The sequence below is a fragment of the Phragmites australis genome, chromosome 16 (genome assembly GCF_958298935.1).
Source record: "Phragmites australis chromosome 16, lpPhrAust1.1, whole genome shotgun sequence".
NCBI classification, from domain to species: Eukaryota; Viridiplantae; Streptophyta; class Magnoliopsida; order Poales; family Poaceae; genus Phragmites; species Phragmites australis.
The window spans coordinates 11,880,712-11,901,210 of record NC_084936.1 but is presented as its reverse complement, the minus strand read 5'-3'; positions in this window follow the sequence as shown (position 1 = coordinate 11,901,210).

Here is a 20,499-nt window from a genome sequence, read left to right as displayed (position 1 = left end):
GTGCGGAGCTTCCATGGCCTTGCTGGATTCTATCGTCGTTTTGTACGGGATTTCAGTACCATTGCCGCACCATTGAATGAATTGACAAAGAAAGGAGTGCCTTTCCAATGGGGTCCTGCACAAGTGAAGGCATTCAACCTTTTGAAAGAGAAGCTCACTCAAGCACCACTACTCCAACTCCCTGATTTTGGTAAGACTTTTGAAATTGAATGTGATGCTAGCGGAATTGGGATAGGTGGTGTATTGATTCAAGAAGGTAAGCCTGTTGCATATTTTAGTGAGAAATTAAATGGACCTAGTCTTAATTACTCTACTTATGATAAGGAATTATATGCTTTAGTTCGTGTTCTTGAAACATGGCAACATTATTTATGGCCCAAGGAATTTGTTATACATTCGGATCATGAATCACTTAAACATATTAGAAGTCAAGCAAAATTGAATAGACGTCATGCTAAATGGGTAGAATTTGTTGAGTCATTTCCTTATGTGATTAAACACAAGAAAGGTAAAGAAAATGTCATTGTTGATGCCTTATCTAGACGATATACCATGTTGTCCCAATTGGATCATAGAATTTTCGGTTTGGAGACAATAAAAGATTTGTATGCTACTGATTTGGACTTTAAAGAAGTGATAGAACATTGTAAAGAAGGAAGAGAATAGAATAAATATGTGTTGAATGATGGTTTGCTCTATCGTGCTAATAAGCTATGCGTTCCACCTAGCTCTGTTCGTCTTTTGTTGTTGCAGGAGGCACATGGAGGAGGTTTGATGGCGCATTTTGGAGCAAAGAAGACCGAAGATGTGCTAGCCGCCCACTTCTTTTGGCCAAAGATGAGACGTGACGTCGAGCGCTACGTGTCACGCTGCACTACTTGCAATAAAGCTAAGTCTCGCTTAAATCCACATGGTCTTTATATGCCTCTTCCTGTTCCTAGTGTACCTTGGGAGGATATTTCTATGGACTTTATTTTAGGGTTGCCTAGAACAAAGAAGGGGAGGGATAGTATTTTTGTGGTTGTGGATCGTTTTTCAAAAATGGCACATTTTATACCTTGTCACAAGAGCGATGATGCTACAAACATAGCTGATTTGTTTTTCAGGGAAATTATTCGCCTACATGGAGTGCCCAATACCATTGTCTCAGATCGCGATGCGAAATTTTTGAGTCACTTTTGGAGGTCACTTTGGAATAAATTGGGAACGAAGCTACTGTTTTCTACTACATGTCATCCCCAAACCGATGGACAAACGGAGGTCGTTAACCGCACGTTATCTATCATGTTGCGGGCTGTTTTGAAGAAAAACTTGAAGTTGTGGGAAGAGTGTTTACCTCATATAGAGTTTGCTTACAACAGGTCCGTCCACTCCACCACCAAGGTAAGTCCGTTTCAGGTTGTATATGGTTTTAATCCACGTGCTCCTATTGATTTGCTACCTTTGCCTACTTCTGAAAAGTTGAATTTTGATGCTAAGACACGTGCTGAACTGATTCTTAAAATGCATGAATTAACTAAAGAAAATATTGAGAAGATGAATGAAAAATATCGTGCTTATGGCAGCCAGGGTAGGAAACATTTAACTTTTGAACCGGGTGATCTTGTTTGGTTACACTTGCGTAAAGTTCATTTTCCCGAGTTGAGGAAATCTAAATTGACGCCTCGAGCTGATGGTCCTTTTAAAATACTCGAGAAGATTAATGATAATGCATATAAGCTTGAGTTGCCTGCAGATTTCGGGGTTAGTCCCACATTTAACGTTTCAGACTTAAAGCCGTATGTGGGAGAAGAAGATGAGATTGAGTCGAGGACGACTCCAATTCAAGAGGGGGAGGATGATGAGGACATCACTCCTTCGGTTACACACACCACAAATATTCATCCTCCCGCTACTGTAATTGAAGGTCCTTTGACAAGAGCTCGTGCACGAGAACTTAATTATCAGGTGAACTCGTTCCTCGCTGTCCATACAAATGTTTCTAAGGATTGGATGCTACTAACTTATTGCGATGATTTTATTATCCTTAGGAACCTGAGAGAAGATCCATATAAGCACAAGTGTAACTGGAGGGCTACCGCGCATAAATCCAGTTCTATCCCCAAGATCAATTCGGAATCGGAATTACAGACAGCACCAAATTCAAACGACCATAACTCTTGAGTCCGAAAGGTGGTCGAGGCCCATGAGTACTTGTTGGAAAGGTCGCGGAGTCTACTTTCATATGGATCCGACCTCATCTCCAAATACCTTCTGTGCTGTCCGGAATCGGCAAAACAAGTCGCGTCGCTCTTCCAGTCCAAATCAGTTTGGGCCTTGGGCCTTGTAATTGAGTTGTATTCGAGCTCCATCAGTTGTGGCCGAATCCTTTCTTCTCCTAGCTTATAAATAGATAGCCGCCCCCCTCTTCTAGGGTTTGGGTTTTGCTTAGATTACAACTAGACAATTAGTCAGTTTTTCGCCGTTCATCGGTTTGTGGAACCCCAATTCGTGTGCTTCATCTTTATTAGCAATTCAGATTGCATCTTCCTTGTTCTTGTGAGTTGCTTCGATTGCTTGCAGGAACAATAACCCTCGTGGTAAGGTCGATCGCGTGCGAGCGTGGTTGATAACGACAGTCGTGCGGGTGTAACGAATTGCGAGGTGACAATCTGCGGGTTGAAAGCCTCCAAGCGTCAACGTCCTCACAACGAAATCAATCGAACCTATCGGAAGATCGGGCCGCTGTTCTCATCAAGACATACCTTCAACAACATGAATATCACAACAAAAAAGGATTTACAAGTTACAAGCTTTCACGTCGAGACATAAAACAAGTGACAAGGTTTCAACTAGCATTGACTTACAAACATCGCAGTGGAAAACAAAATAACAACCTAAGAAACAAAACTAGTGGTGCCATCTACCTACAAGGCAACCGACTGGGGGCTAGAGTAGCCAGCACCTAACAGCCACCTAAAAAGAAAATAAGCAGCGTGAGTACGAAGGTACTCGCAAGACTTAATCCATATTGGGCACATATAAATAGCCCGACTCCAAGGATTATACATTTGAATGTTAGCAAGAAAGCTGTCACATGGTTAAGTAACTTCATAAGCGAAAGAAAATTTTGACATAAACATATGAGCATCTACGCTAGAATACCTAAACCAAAACTATCCTGTAATCGATAACTTGAACATAAATATAACTAGAACCAATATAAACATAAGTGTAAGACATAACCATATCCACCATGCCCCAACATACCAAACCACATCATATCATCCCATATTCGTGACTCTACGACCGATGCAAATGGACAGAAGCGTGCTTGATAACCGAGAGCGCGGCAATTCGAATTGATTTTACACCCTGCAGGGGGTACTCCTGGATCCACAAGATTCAAGGACCATTTGGGTTGCACGATCAGCTAAAGTCCATGCAAGGGGGTACTCGTGTTAACCTTTTCCAATAAGCCTCAACCGTTTGATCATACGCCAATAGGTGCGGGGGTCATCCAGAACTACTCCCAGAGTAAACTGGATTCCCCAATCAGCCTCTCATGCCCGACACCATCGACTCGCATGCCAAAAAGCCACAGCTACAAAGGTATTCGGTTCACCCATCCCATATACGGGTATGTGGCAAGTACAGAAAAGTGCTAAAGCTAGCTGCACCGACGGACGGTGCTTAAACGATTTAAACAGTTTACGACATCTAGGATTCTCTCCCGAACTACCCCGAGGAACTCCTTCGGGGCAGATGATACCCCTAGCACCGCCCACATCTCACCTCATTCTCACAACTCATCCAACCAACATCATCAACCAAATTTTGCAATCATTGTGATAGTAATTACCGCCTATGCTCGTGAACAATGAAATATTTCACTGCTCGACTTCTGCCGATGACCTATGCATTGCTAAGCATCAGGAGCAACCTTTATGTTAGATAGCGTCATTTTAAACCCAGGTTACAAGAATACAGATAATAAACAATTCAAGGCGGGGGAAATAATGCATCAAAATAGGCTCTACCCATGGAACATGACATCGACTCACTAACATGCAAACATACATAAAGCATAATTTATCAATTGAGACGACACATGATCCAAAATAATAGGTGCAGTATGCTTAGATACTTGCCTTGTATAGCGAAAATAGCCCTATTAGATCATGATTGTGATTTTGATGAATAATAATAACATAGTCAATGTGACTAACATGTTTGTCAAGAATATATGTTAGTAGGCCTCATGGATGCAATACATGAAGAAGCCATCACAATTGGGACAAAGTTGGACTAAATTTGAGAAATCTCAGGAAGATTTGCCTCATTGGATGGTCCGGTGCTCGGGGTGTTTAACTCACCGGAGCATATTTGACAAAGGGGAGAGGATCCTAAAGATCTTATCAGAAGGTCCGGTGATCAGAGAAGATACACAGTGGAGTATTTTGTCCAGAGAAGGTTACATTCACTGAAGTTGAATATTAAAGTATCGGATGATACAGTGATCAATGTGTTGCACACACCGGACAATGAACAATGCAGAGAGGCAGAACAAAGTTCAACACATCAGATGGTCCGGTGATGAAGGATGTGCACACAAGAGTATTATTTCCAAAGAGGGTTGCATTGGCTCGGTTGACTGAAGTCAACTCACTGGATAGTCCAATGATGAAGTGATGTGCACAGATGCTTTCACCGGAGCAATTTACACATAGAAGAAGGAAGGGCTCGGATGGCTCAGGATAACTCACTGGATAGTCTGGTGATGGAGATAAAGTATACACCATAGTGTCGTGATCGGGTGCCGACCGGAAGCATATCTTTTGTGGAGCTCCAACATGGACTAGGGGTGGCATTCATGCCATCGATATCGATACCATGGGAAAAAAATCCTTATGACGAGTTTGCTCTCTCTACCTTATTTATGTTTCCGCATTTACATTCTTTCAATTTACCTTCTCAGATAGGTTGTAAGCGTTTTGATCGGTAGATTAGACGCACTAGATAAATCTAGAGTACATCTAGATAGAATTTGATATAGTTTATCTTGTGTTATTTTTGGAGCCGAAATAGTTCTAAGTATCCTAATTCACCCCCCTCTTAGGATGCGGCATTTGAGCCTTAGGCCGTGCTTGTTTGAGCTTCTGCTTTTGAGCTTTTCTGAAAAGCTGTGCTTTTGGCTTGTCTGAAAAGCTGCTTTTGGAAATAGGTTGTTGGCTTCTACAATAAATTTTTGGCTTCTCAGCACATAGCTTCTCAGAGAAGCACATCTCAGCGAGCTTCTCAGCTTTAGTTCATTTTCCTCAGAAGCAGGCTTCTGGCTTCTCCAGAAGTCACTTCTCCAGAACCTCGTCTGTTCTAACTTCTGGCTTCTGGCTTCTGCCAGTAGCAGAAGCAGAACCAGAAGCAGCAAACAAACACGGCCTTAGTCTCATTGTGATCAGTTAGGCTCACCCATAGTGCTCCACTTTTTGATAGCACAAACTTCCCTCAGTGGAAAATCCTAGTGACTTGTTATTTGCAAGCCCGAGGGTTAGGTGTTTGGAGAGTCATCGAGGAAGGGATGAGACCTCGCATCACCAAAAAAAGACAATTAGATGCATTGGCCAAGAGTATCCTTTTATCATCTATATGTGTTGATACATTTAATCGTGTTTATTCTCTCACCAATGCACATGATATTTGGATTAGTCTCATTGAAATACATGAAGGCACAAAGGATGTGCGCAATGCGAAATACCATATGCTTGTTACTAATCTCAATGGCATCAAGCAAGTACCCCATGAAAGTGCTAATGACATGTACTCACGTTTGGATATCCTTGTCAATGAGATCAATGGGTTAAGTTTAACACCAATTGAAGATGATCAAGTGCTGAGAAAAATACTTCAAGCTATTCTTCCAAAGTACAAGTTGATAGTCTCCATCATCTATGACAACAATGACATTAATAAGATGAATCCAAGTCAAGTGCTCGGTAAGGTCACCCCATGAGATGACAATGAACATGGGGTGAAAGCTTCTTCCTCATCCGACACAAAGAACCTTGCTCTCACAAGCAAGAAAGCTCAATGCCAACATATGAAGGTAAGGATGAGGAGAAAGGAGCAAGGGTCAAGCTTAAGTGAAGATGACGGAGATGAAGATGAAGAGAGCTATGAAGAGGATGATAAAAGCACCTCAAGTGATAAAGAGATGGATCCCGAAGTGGCAAAGCTCTTCTCGAAGTTAGAGAAGAACATAAAGAAGATCAATGCCAAGGTTGATCATCCTACTCCATTGAAGACTTGGTCAACATAATTGATCATATCAAGAAGGAAAAGAAGAAGACCAAGAACAAGAGGAAAACAAAGGGAAGAGCCACGGTATTTCCAAGCATAGGAAGATGGGTGAGCGACAATGAAGAGTCAAGCTCAAGTGATGAAAGCTTCACCATCCTTCCCTCCAAGAAAAGCTATTCCTCAAGGTCGTCATCACACAAGTCGTTATCGTGCAAGTCATCTCACAAGTGCCTTATCGCCAAAGGTATGGATAGTGATGTAAGTGATGATGAATCCGATGAGGATTCTCCTTCCTATGATGAACTCATTCATTTGATCAATGAGAAATAAAGGGCCCTTAAAAAACAACGAAAAGAGCTTAAAAAATTCAATGCACTTAAGGACATTCATGCTACCTTTGTTTATAATTACAAACAATTATTGAGTAAATTCAATTCACTAAACAATGAGAATGATGAGCTTAAGGCTAAATTTGAGTGCGTTGAATATCAAACTAAGGTCCCTTTGAAGCAATCTACCTCTCTATTTAATTTCAAACCTAAGGTAGATGCTTCTACTTCTTGTGATGATTTAATTGCTTTATCTAGATCACCGTTTTGCAATGAGATTTGTGTTAAGAATATTGTTGTAGAATCATCTAACAACCTCATTGCACAAGAGAATGATGAGCTTAAGCAAGAAGTGGAGAAGCTCAAGAAGAACTTGGCGAGTTTAAAGGGCAAAGGACATGTCCAACTTCCTCAAGATAATCGTGCTTTCATGGTGAAGAAGCTTGTGGAGGGGTCCACCGTGACATGCTTCTAATACCATCAAGAAGGCCACAAGTCCTTCCAATGCAAACAAGTGAAGAAGGAGATGAAGGAGAAAAAGAAGAAGATGAACCTCTCGAACAAGACCTCCAACCTCTACGCCAAGTCCAACTACAAGATCAAGACCAAGACAAACCACTACAAGCTCAAGAAGAAGGATAATGGCAAGGTGGTTGCACACATAGTTGGGAGAAAGGATTGGAGGTGGAACCAACCCATTTGGGTGCCAAGGAAGTCATCACCAACATGAAGGGGCCCCAATCGGTTTGGGTTCCAAAGAAGACTTGAAGCTCGAAGTGGCTATGGGGATTTAGAGGCTTAGCTTACAAAATGAAGTGAAGATTCAAGCAAAGAAGCCAAGTATACAAAATGGGCACATTGATGAAGATCATGATCATCACATAGCCAAATCCTTATCCAAAGGTAAAAGAGGTAAGTATAGCTAGATTTTTGTTCATGTGTTTTGTTTTGCGTCTAGCTCATTTGCCTTGTCTAGGATTGCATATGCCTATTTCAATTTATTGTAACTCCTAATGTAGGTTCTCATATGGTAGATTGCTTGTGTTTATCTCTAACCCATGAGCAACCTACATAGTTTATCAGTTGTAGGTTCTTTACATGGCACTAGTTTTTATAGTTTGTATCGTTTATGTGCCATGATCCAATCTATAGTATAAATTCTTATTGTTATCAATAAAAAGTGCATATATATATCTCACAAGTATTCAACACTTGCTTGCACATATTTAGGGGGAGTATATTCTATAGGTTGTGATTTTGAGACTAACATGTGTTTCTAGTGATATCTTTTGTAGTCTCATGGAGCAATCAACATGTTCCCGGAGATACGCAATGCTTCAATTGGTATCATTATCAAATGTCTTATTCATTTAAGCTACCTACATGCATAATATAGCTTAAACTTCCTATTTCGACATATTATCTAGTTGCGCATATGTTTCTTTCTCATTGTATGTATGCACACATATAGGGGGAGTTTAGACTATATTATGCGAGTTTCATAAATTATAATCCATGTGCTTTCATAGCCTACAATTGGTATCTTTCATTTTTAGTGATATCCATACAATTGGTATCTTTTTATTGGATCATGATTTGTGAAGCTCTCTCTCATGTGCTCTAATATTTTTCCCTTAAGTTCAACATATGTTTATAGCCTTTTTTGGGAGATTATTAATAAAGGGGGAGAATTTAATGCCGAAGTCGACAAAGAGGGAGAAGAAAAGATGGCAGGTGCCTAGATTGACAAAAGAGAAGCTCTTGCATAAGTCGTTCAAGAGAGATAGTGGCAATGGAGAAAATGAGAGCCACAATAAAGGGGGACTAAGTGGTAAGAACATGCATCTAAATAATGTGGTATAAATTTATGCTCGCTTATGATCTTTACATTTGGTATCATTTATTATTTTCCACTTTTTTTGGTCGTATTGTCATCAATCACCAAAAAGGAGGAGATTGTAGGGAAAATGGCCTTATTAGACCATGATTGTGATTTTGGTGATTAATGATAACATAGTTAATGGGACTGACATGTTTATCAAGAATATATGTTAGTAGGTCTCATGGATGCAATGCATGAAGAAGCCACTGCAGCTGGGACAAAATTGGAGAAATCCCAGGAAGATTTGCCTCATCGGATGGTTCGGTGCTCTGGGTGTTGAACTCACCGAAGCATATTTGACAAAGGGGAGAGAGGCCTGAAGACCTCACCGGAAGGTCCGGTGATCAGAGAAGATACACACCGGAGCATTTTGTCCAGAGAAGGTTGCAGCCATTGAAGTTGAAGATCAAAGCACCGGATGGTACAGTGATCAATGTGTTGCACACACCGGATAATAAATAGTGCACAGAAGCAGAACAAAGTTCAACGCATCAGATGGTCTGGTGATGAAGGATGTGCACACCGGAGCATTATTTCTACAGAGGGTTGCATTAGCTCGGTTGATTTAAGTGAACTCACTAGATAGTCCGGTGATGAAGTGATGTGCACCGGATACTTTCACTAGAGCAATTTACATAGAGAAGAAGGAAATGCTTGGATGTCTCAAGATAACTCACCGAATAGTCCGGTGATGCAGATGAAGTATATACCATAGTGTCTGGTGTTCACAGAGGCTTAGGTGTGGTTCTAACGGCTAGTTTCTGAGAGTGTACTCACCGGATGATCCGGTGTTAGTAGTATTGTTCTCATCAGATCATCTGGTATTAACAACTTTCCTAAGCCATTGGGTTCATAGATAGAGCATGGGTTTTAGACTATAAATACCACTCCACTCAGTCATTTGAAGGTGTGATATACTGCTGGAGTCTAGAGGAAGCTCATACACACTTGAGAAGACATCCAAGCCACCAAGGTGCTTAATGTGATTATCTAAGGAAATTAAGCACAAGATTAGTAAGTAATTCGTGCTTATAGGCTTAAAGAGAGTGTTGCTAGGTGATTGTACTAGAGAGTTGATCAAGGAGTGATCCAACCTTGTACCAAGTGTTACACCGGTACCTTGAAGTCTTGGTGACTCGCTGGCAAGCTTGTTGACCCTTCAACTTGGTGTGGAGCGGTGACAAGACATGTGTACGGGGACGTGGATACCCTTGCCTTGGTGGCTCAAGCTTTGAAGTGATCACGATGACAAAGGACCAGAAGAGAGGCTTGTGGTGAGGCATTGCCTTGGTGGCTTGGTGGTTCATCCAGGTTGACACCTTGTCTATGTGACTTGGTGGCTCAATAGCTGTGACCGGATGCCGATCGGGAGCATATCATTGGTTGAGCTCCAATGTGGACTAGGGGTAGTATTCATGCCATCGATACTACGAGAAAAAAAAATTCTTGTACTGACTTTGCTCTCTCTACCTTATTTATGTTTCCGTATTTACATTCTTGCAATTTACCTTCTTAGATAGGTTGCAAGTGTTTTGATTGGTAGAGTAGACACACAAAATAAACCTATAGCACATTTAGATAGAATTTGATATTGGTTTATCTTGTGTTGTTTTTTAGCCAAAATAATTCTAAGTGCCTTAATTCAACACTCTCTTAGGACGTCACCGAACCCTTCACCTTGCTACTTTTCTTCAATTCAGGTTTAATGACAAACCTCCTCATGATAACCCGCTACTCTCCGGTTCGACGATCTCTAAAGAAAATAATCCATCACAATGAGCATGGCGAAATACTACAAAATATGCTTTATAATACATGAAAATATTTTTTTCATAGTTAGAACAAGTCATAAGAAAACTAGCAAAACTAGTTTCACCAATTTTGGACTCATAAAGAATTAACAATGAATTAATGAAGCCTTAACCTAATTAATTTATCTTAGAATTTTAAATTAATTGTTTTATGGATTGGGACATTTTTAATAGGTAGATGTCGTTATTATAAAACCAAAAAAATAGTTTCATAATTTTTGGAGCTACAGAGAATTTATTATGAATTTTACAATTTTTAGTAAATAGTGAATTGTACTGAAACGGTTATGTCTGAGTTAACTACGGTCAGATTGCTAACATGGGCGGTCAGACTGCTGAGAGTGGTGGTGGGACTGTGGAAAAATGTGGTCATACCGCGTGCAGAGAGATTTGGGGTATGGTGGTCAAACCGGACCCTTGGGCGGTTCGACTCCTGGAATGACAGTTAGACCACTGTGCTCGGCCGGGTACACTTGGTGAGCTCACTAGCGATGATTCTGGTGATGCCTTTGGCCAAGGCCGGCACCTAAACGCTTTATGCGACGAGAAAAACCTATTTTAGGTGGTTTGAGTGACATTCATGGGGCCAAAAGCTAGGGCCCTATGGATCAACATCCGTGGCTAGGGAGCTAAGTTCTATTGCTATAGGGAGTGGAAGAACTAAGGGAAACAAAGAGAAAATGGCTTGGAGAGATTCATCTTGGTGTGGAGAAGCTTGCATGTAGGTTGGCCGGCTTCAGGGAAGCTCCAATGTGTGGATCCCCTCCGGGGTGCCTCGACCGGCCTAGATGTGGAAGAAGAGCTTCGAGCTTGCTCCGGCGAAGGGGTTGCTTGGTGATGAGCTCGGGGACAACATGGGGGACTCATGGGCAATCTCCTCCTTTGGTCATCGGCCTCTGTTGAGCTCGGGTGGGGACCTCCTCTTCTCTTCCTCCTTATCTCTTCTCTCTCTCTTCTCTCTCTCTTTTCTCTCTCTTTCACTCGGTGGGGAGAAAGGAAACGGTGGGTGGACGGATATGTGATGGTCGAGGGCTTAAGTGGAGGTTTTGTGTACTGGCAGTTGAACCGCAAGGTGGCTCAGTCAGATTGCCAGGGAGCATATACTCTTAGAGTTCTGCATGCCACTGGCAGTCAGACTGGCGGTAGCTCGGTTGGACCATTGGGGGGGGGGGGTTTCTTCCCGGATTTTTTAAAAAGGTTTGGGGAATTTGGGGGTTTTGGGTATGATTTAGGTTTTGAAGATGATTAGGGAGGCCCAACATACATTTTCGAAATGTTTTAAATATTTAAAACATGATTTTAAAACACTATAATGCTTATGCATGCTCCGCGACCGAATTAAGATTTTTGGGCTGTGACACCTTCGAGCACCCGGGATCGGAAGGCAATTTCCATCAGCTGAACCAAGGTATGGATGAATCTCTTTGGGACTTCATCTGGAGGTTTAGCGATAGGCATAATATGATCTCGGATATCTCCGTTGAGTCGATCATGATCTCATTCAAGAGGGATGTCAAGGACAGAGATCTAGTCAAGAAATTGGCCACCCGGATAATCTAGATAGTCAAGGAACTCTTTAAGATGACCGACAAGTTTGCGAAGCGTGCTGAAGCCCAAGAACACTCCAAAAACCTTTAGACAAGCCCGAGGCTTCAAAGAACGGGGGGACGAAGAGCAAATATGATGACAATAATATGGGTCCGGAGATTAACCTGGCTCTAACTGGGCCTCCCCAATATCTCAAGTGGTCAGTGGTTTTGATCACCTTCGATCAAGCCAACCACCCCAGTCGTGATTCCACACCCAAGTCAGTACCGGGTTGTAGTCTAGCCTACTATCCTCAACATCAAGGTTTTTCAAACATTGGTCGACGGGGGAATCTCGCTCACCCTCATCTTCGCTAAGATGTTAGAAAAGATGGGAATCCCAAGGTCGAAGTTCAAGGTAGGAGTTGAGCCTTTCCATGGTATAACTCCAAACTCATCAACCATCCCTCTTGGTCAGATCAAGTTACTTGTCACGTTTGGCATGCCCAATAGCTTCCGTATAGATTAGCTGACCTTTGATGTTGCGAACTTTGAGATGGCGTACAATGTTCCTATGCTGCCTAATGCTGGGAAAATTCATGGCCGTGATGCATTATGCTTACCACGCGCTCAAAATCCCAGGTCTTAAAGGGGTCATAACCGTCAAGGGAGATGAATGTGCAGCGGTCAAAGGCGACAAGTAGAGCTTGGAGATGGTTGAGCACTTCTACCACGAGGTAGTCAAGAGTCTAAGCATCAAAGGTGTCAAGCCACCACCAAGGGCAAGGACAGTGCCAAGGACTCCAAGCTTGTGAGTGTCACCGATACTTCCAAGTCTGATTACTCTGCCAAGGGTGAGATCAACAATGGTGCAATGGACAAGAAGACTGATGGTGGTATCAAGACAGTGCCCATCGACCCGTTTGAGCCAGCCACGACGGTTAATATAGGGGCCAACTTTGACCTCAAATAGGAACTCGAGCTCATCACTTTCATCTAGGCAAACCAAGATATGTTCACATGGCAACCGTCCGATATGCCCGAAGGCCCTAGGGAGGTGATCGAGCATCGACTAGCTATGAACCCGATGCTGAACTTGTGGTGTAGAAGCAGTGAAGATTTGCAGAGGACATAGAGCAAGACATCCAGGAGGAGGTCAAAAAACTCCTAAGGCTATCTCCAGCAGCTACCTCAAATTTTCATCCTCAAAAATACTATTACAGCATCCTCATCACTATTACAGCATCCCCTATCACTATTACAGCATCCCTTATTTTTTCACCTCCAGCAGCTACCTTATTTTCTACCTTCTACTCCTTTTTTCTCTCTCCGGATCCGCTGTCAGCCTTTGTGAACAGTACTGCTACAATAAAAGACATTGTTTTCTTCCTACAGGCTCACTGTCAGTCTCTGTGAGCAGTGCTGCTACAGTGTTTACGGGTTGTATAGTAGTTCCGCAGATTTGCTGGTTTGTTTTCTCTCTCTGCAGTACTGTAGCGCACTGTAGCACCGGGGACCGATTCTGATGAAGTTGCTACAGTACCCGTAAATCACTGTAGCAGCCGGATCTGCAGAAATGCCTCCTCTGCTGGAGATGGCCTAAAGGCAAGCTTCATTCATGAGGTTCGTCATCCCATGTGGCTCGCGAATCCTATCCTCGTGAAGAAGGCCAATGGTAAGTGGAGGATTTTTTTTACTTTACCGACCTAAACAAAACTTGTCCTAAGGATCCTTTCCCTCTTCCTCATATCAACCAGAATATTGACTCTACAGCGGGTTGTGCATTGCTATGTTTCTAGATGCCTAGTTGGCATATAACCAAATTAGCATGAGAAAAAAAGATGAAGAAAAAATCAATTTTATTACTCCTTTTGGTATATATTGCTATGTAAAGATGCTTTTTAGTTTGAAGAGTGTTGGTGATACTTATCAATGATGTATTCAAAATTATTTACAGTCCCAGATCAAACGTAATGTTGAAGCGTATGTCGATTATATTGTAATCAAATCTAGAACCAAAGATGCATTGATTTGATATCAAAGAAACATTTGACAACCTCAGGAAGTATTGTATGATATTTAATCCTAAGAAGTGCACGTTCGGCGTTCTGTCCTGCAAGCTTTGCGTTTTCCTAGTATCAAGTCGAGGCATTGAGGCCAACCTGTGTAAAATCAAAGCTCTCGACTAGATGCGGTAACCTCAAACACTGAAGTAGGTTCAAAAGTTGACAGGATGCATAACAGCCCTTGGTCGATTCATCTCCAAGATGGGCAAGCGAGTGATGCCTTTTTTCAAGTTGCTGAAGAAGCATGCCGGTTTGACTAGACAGAAGAAGTGGAGAAGGCTTGTCAAGACTTGAAAAGGTATTTGTCGTCTCCGTTAATTCTAACCCCGCCTAACTATAAGCACGATCCTAGTGGTCGAATGAGAATGTCCCGAGAAAAAGGCCAAGATCCAGAAGACAATTTACTACATGAGCGAAGTCCTACATAATGCTAAGCTATGATACCCACAAGTACAGAAGTTGCTCTATACAGTACTAATGACTTTCCTGAAGTTACAACACTATATCCAAGTGCACAAGGTCATCGTCGTGATGACATATCCGTTGAAGGATATTATATTCAATACGGAGGCTGTTGGGCGAATCGCACAATGGGTGGTCGAACTCAACGAATTTGATGTGGACTATGCACAACGTACAAGCGTTAAGTCGGGAATACTAGCATAATTCATCGCCGAATGGACAAATGTTGAAGAAACAAAACTAAATGTGGTCAAGGACCATTGGACGCTTTCCTTCGATGGATCGCTCAGGCTCCAAGGCTCGGGGACTGGCATTGTACTCAAATCTCCAACGGGCGATGAACTCAGGTATGTCATTCAGAATTTAAAGCTTGTAACAATGTTGCAGAATACGAGGGACCGGTAAACGGGCTACCCAAAGCTGCGTCACTTGGAATCAAGCAATTATTTATGAAAGGGGACTCACAACTAGTCATAAACCAAGTGCAAAAGGAGTACTAGTGTTTGGATGACAACATGACAGCTTATCTAAACGAGGTACGGAAGCTTGAGGAAAAGTTCAAAGGGTTGGAAGTCACGCACATCAGGAGAGGTGATAACTCCACCGTTGATGAACTCGCCAGGCTTGCTTCGTCTCATTCACCAACACCTATGGGAGTCTTCATCAAGGAACTCCTTAAACCATCTGTCTCGACAACCTCGAGTACAGATGTTGTCCAACTCAACCAGTAGTCTGGTCAGGTTAGTGAGGCAGAATCCATAGACACGGAAGTTGCACTACTCGAATGTGAGTCGATTGGGATGATGCCGTTCTGAGCCTATCTCGAGGGTCGAGAAATCCCTAATGATGATGCATCTGTAGAGAAAACTATTCGTAAGTCTAAGCTATATGCTTTGGTGGATAGCAAGCTCTACCAAAAGGGGAGTAACAGAATCTTGATTGAAGTGCATCACTCAGAAAGAGGGCAACAAAATATTGCTCGACATCCATGGAGGCACATGTGGTAATCATGCATCGTACAGCACCTTGGTCAAAAATGTTTTTTTGCCAAGGATTCTATTGGCCAACTGCCCTCCAGGATGCTTGCGAGCTGGTCAAAAAGTGCAGCAGCCAATTTTTTGGAAGGTAAACAATTCCTCTTCTTATCCTTTTCTCGATCTAGGGCTTGGATATCCTGTGACCATTCTCAAGGGCTCAAGGTAGTTATAAGTTCCTATTCATAGCTATCAACACTGTCTGTACGTGGATCGAGGCCGAACCCGTAGGAAAGATAACTTCAGAAGCGGCTAAAAAGTTCATGAGGAGCATAATTACTGGATACGGCAACCTGTGTTGAATAATTATAGACAATGGTAGCCAATTCAAAAGTGGAAACTTTACTACGTTCTGTGAATAGTTTCGCATTAAAACATGCTTTGCTTCAGTAGCTCACCCCCATAGTAACAGTCAGGTCGAGCGTGCCAATGGTATAGTCTTGCATAGTATCAAAACTTGGGTATTTGATAGATTGAAAGCCTACTTGAAATGTTGGTTGAAGGAACTTCCCTCGGTACTATAGGCCATTCGCACCTCAACTAACAAAGCCACTGGTGAAACTCTGTTCTTCTTAGTCTACTGGGCAGAGGTAGTGCTCCCGACTGAGTTATAGTTTGGATCGCCATGAGTGGAGAGTTACTCGAAAGAAGGGCAAGAGCAGTTGCGGGCAGATGATATCAACCTTCTCAAGGAGTATCATGATCGAGCATCCCTACGAGCGGCTAAGTACCAACAAGCATTGGGTAGATATCACAGTCAGAAGATCCAGGTCAAGAAACTCATTGTTGGGACCTTGTTCTACGTCAGGTGCAGAAAGAGACTAGGCGCCACAAGTTATCACCTAAGTGGGAAGGGCCCTACAGATTAGTCGAAGTCACTCGACCTGGATCAGTGTGATTATCTACTATAAATAGCACTTGAAAACTCATGGAATACCAATCAACTTCAATAGTTTCATTTATAGATAAGGTACATTGAAGGTAAGTCGATTACATTTAATCAGACTAACTATTCTATTACATACTTTTTCACCTAGCTCTTGCAAATAGCGAAGATCCACCACTTCCAAGAGTTTGAAAGTATGTGCTGCAAGAGTGCAGGAAGTGGAACCCTACTTGCCCTCGAATGAGTTGAGGAACCTCTTCTGCTCCTCCTTGGGGCAACAGCTGATCGCCTCGGGCACCAGCTGCTGGCCAACGAAAGGGCTAGAGAAAGTGGCCGAGGTGAAGACCCTACCCGTGCTAGAGCTGCTGACCAGCACCGGCGATGCTGAAGGTCCCTTCGTGAGACATGGAGATGATCTGGTTGTTGTCGACAGAGCCGGTGTCCGTGCTTTCTTTACCACAAGAAGCTCGGGGGTCCATCTACGAAGACCTCGTTAGCTACTTGGTTGAACTTGGTTGATGATCTCATCAAGATCATCAACCATCTTCATCCCCCTCTTGCGCAGCCTGTGTCGCTTGTTCCCATGCTACTCGGTCCGCTGAATTGGTATCGAGGAAGCGCCAAAGATGCTAGGTGAAGGGTCGATGACCTCCGACGAACATTCTACATCCTAGGTCTCTCACTTGACTCGTCTTCGTTGGAGGAGATGATGATGATGGTTCCCGGTGGAACCATGGCGAGAGGCTTTGGGGAGAGAGGTACTACTTCTTTCAGTTTCCTGGTATTGCTTGGGAGATGATGGTGGATTGGAGGCCATGGTTTCAAGATATACGACTGCTACTAAGCAATGAGCAAGGAAGAATGGAAGGAGATCGGGGTGAACATAGATAGCCTCAGGTCCCCATTATTTATAGTCATAGTTGTGCAGTATTCACAGGCTGGTGCGTCGGGCGGAAGCCAAAATGTCGCAAAGATATTATGGCGCGTTCAATCCCCGCACGACGGGATGTTGTGTCATTATGGAATGTCAAATCAGGAGTTGCAGAGAAAATGAGCATGAACGGCAGTGGATTTTGAATGTTCACCTACCCGGTTGTTTGACTTTATTAGGTCATATGCTTAGGGGCTAATATAGCATCTAGGCCCCTAGGTAACTGGTAAGTGTTTTGTTGATTAATGATAACCGTATCATTGTGACTAACAATTTGTTTTGAAGGGAATAAAAAAATTTAGTATACAATGATTTTTGGGTACTCTTGGTCTCTAAAGCGACAATCTGGTCGATCAAAGGACATGTGCATCAAGATTAAGGATTTTCTAGTTTTGAGTGTCACAAAAGAGATGAAGGACACTTAGAGTAGTATAGGTTTCCTTTCTTAGTCTTTTGACCATACTATAAAGAGGGATTAAGAGTAGTAGTTTGACCTAGTTGAGTCTAGACTTGGTTTGATACACACTTGTGAAATTCTAGCACTAGGTAGCTTATATAAGTCCGTGGTTGAGATGTTGAGAAGTTAGAGCTCAAGGAAAGTTTGAATTGGATGAGCTTAGAAAAACTATTCTTACCGGATGATCCGGTGGTTGTGTTGTTGGTCTCATCGGAGCATTATTTACACAAGTCAGAAAAGCACTTCTACGTTCACCAGATGCTCCAATGATCAAGGTCAGGGTATCACCAGATATTTTTTAGTTGACACGTGTACAAAATTTTTAGAAGTGCTACACCAAATCGTCCGGTGTTAGTGTGTTTAAAGCACCAAATTAATTTCAGCCAAAGAGAATTTTTCTGGGAAAAATGAAGTTGAACTCACCGGATTATCCAGTGATTAAAGGTTGAGATCACCGGACTAATTTCTGCAGAGAGGTTTCTTCGGTAGTTTGAAGTGGTCTACTCACTGGATTGTCCGGTGATAGATATGTATGAACACCGGAGCATTTTCAGTAGAGAGGCTTGCAAAGTGAAGTTTGGCTTGGTTCAACTGACCGGATGGTACAGTGTCAGTGTATTTAACACAGGATGCTTATCATCGGACTAAGTCTCAGCAGTAACGGCTAATGACAGCTGGTACATGGGTATGAAAATTGTACTCACTGGATTGTCCGGTGTGAGTAAGGATATACTCACCGAACCATCCGGTGATAATAGAAAAAAGTTGGTGGTTAGGCAACAGCTATAATTAGGATCTCTAACCTATTAATAGCCCTCCACTTGGTTTCATTCCAAGCTCTTGCGACCCAGAGGAGTTCATACACTATGTATGTCATCAAGAAGCAAGAGAGAGCACTTGAGTTGATTTTCAAGTCCCTAATTGAAGATTAAGGACATCATTAGTGATTGGAGAGTAGCAAGTGTGCATCTAGATGTAGTCTAGGCTTGATCTTGGTCAAGTGAAGCTATTACCTTGTTATTCTTGGTGGTTGGCAACACCTAGCCGGTCTTAGTAATTGGAGGTGTTCTTGGTGAGCTCTTGGAGTTCTTATGGGAGATCCAAGAAGAGCTTGTACTTGGTTTGATGCCCGCCAATCCAGAGATGGAGAAGTGGCAATTATGAGGGAGTACTTGAGTCTTGGTGACTCAAGGAGGAGCGATATCCTTAGTGGATGCTTCAACGAGGACTAGGGGGGAGTGCCAACTCCTCGATACCTCGGGAAAAAATCTGGTGTTCTCTTGTCCATCTCTTTATATTCTCATATTTACTTTGAGTATTTACTTTCGTGCAAGCTTTTGTTTCCGTATTTCTCATTGTGTTTTTGCTTGTTTGTTTTGGTTCTCTTTCCTTAGTTTGATCGTGTAGTCGCATTTCTTTGCATCTAGGATAAGGTTGCTTCTTGTTCTAGAATTCGGAAGAAGTTTTTTTTTAATTGCCCAATTCACCCCTCCCCTCTTGGACCATTCGATCCTTTCAATTAGTATTAGAGTCTTGTGCTCTTGATAGGCTTAAAATCCTAGAGCAATGGCCTCGGGGAGTGGATGTTGTGTGCCAAAGTTTGAGGGAAAGAACTTCGCCTATTAAAAAGTTCGCATGGCGAGCTATCTTGAGGCTATTTCCCCGGAAGTTTGGCTAGCCGCCTCCATTGGGTTTGATCAACCTTTTACTGAACAACAAGTTAGGTGGAATGCTAAGTCCAAAAATTCTATATTTGAGGGAATTAGTGAAGAAGTTTTCTCTAGAGTTAGGAGCAATGAATTCGCTCATGAGATTTGGACCGCTCTATGTGAAATTCATGAGGGTTCTAGGAGAATTCGTGAAGAAAGATATCATGTGCTTATGAATGCTCTTAATCAATTCAAGATGCTTCCAAATGAGTTATGCAATGATATGTATTCTCGCATAAATATGCTTATTGAAGAAATTAATTCTCTTGAACTCACTCAATGTACAAAGGAGATGTAATTTGTAGGATCTTGGTGGTGCTTCCAGAGCCACAATATAACATTGTTATCTCTCTTCTTCATGATAGCAACATTAATGACATGACCGTCACCGCTGCCGTTGGGAAAATATGTGCTCATGAGATGTTCTTGTTTGGAGACCAAGAATCCTCATCCAAGAAGAATCTTGCTCTCAATGCGAAGATGGTTGACAAGAAGAAGAAGAAGAAGAAGAAGAAGAAGAAGAAGAAGAAGAAGAATCTTCCATTCTCAAGTGAAGGCGATAAAGATGATGATGATGATGAAGAAGATGACTCCAACACTGAGCTTGCTCTCCTTGTGAGAAGAACCACACGAATGATATCCAATTTCAACAAGAAGGGCTACAACTATGATCCCAAGAAGAACAAATTTCATCCAAAAAAATTTGACAAGTTCAGTGGTGGAGAAAAGAAGAAGTGCTACAATTGTGGTAATCTTGGCCATATATCATATGATTACCCTCATCCCAACAAGAGAAATAAGAACAGGTCCAAGAAGATTGATGCAATTAAGGATAGGGACAAGCACAAGAAGAAGGATCAAGATAAGAGGAAGAAGAAGCTCTTCAACAAGAAGGGTGGAGGCCGCAAAGCCTACATTGTTAGTGAATGGGTCTCCGACGAAAGCTCAATTGATGATTCAAGTGATGATAAAGATAACAACTTGGCGGGTCTCACCATCACCAATGATGATGTACCTCTACCTCCACCACCTATGTGCCTCATGGCAAAAAGTAACAATAAGGTGAGTAGTGAGGAAGATGATAGTAGTGATGATGATGGTCTTTTTCCTAATGATCTATCTAAGCTCAT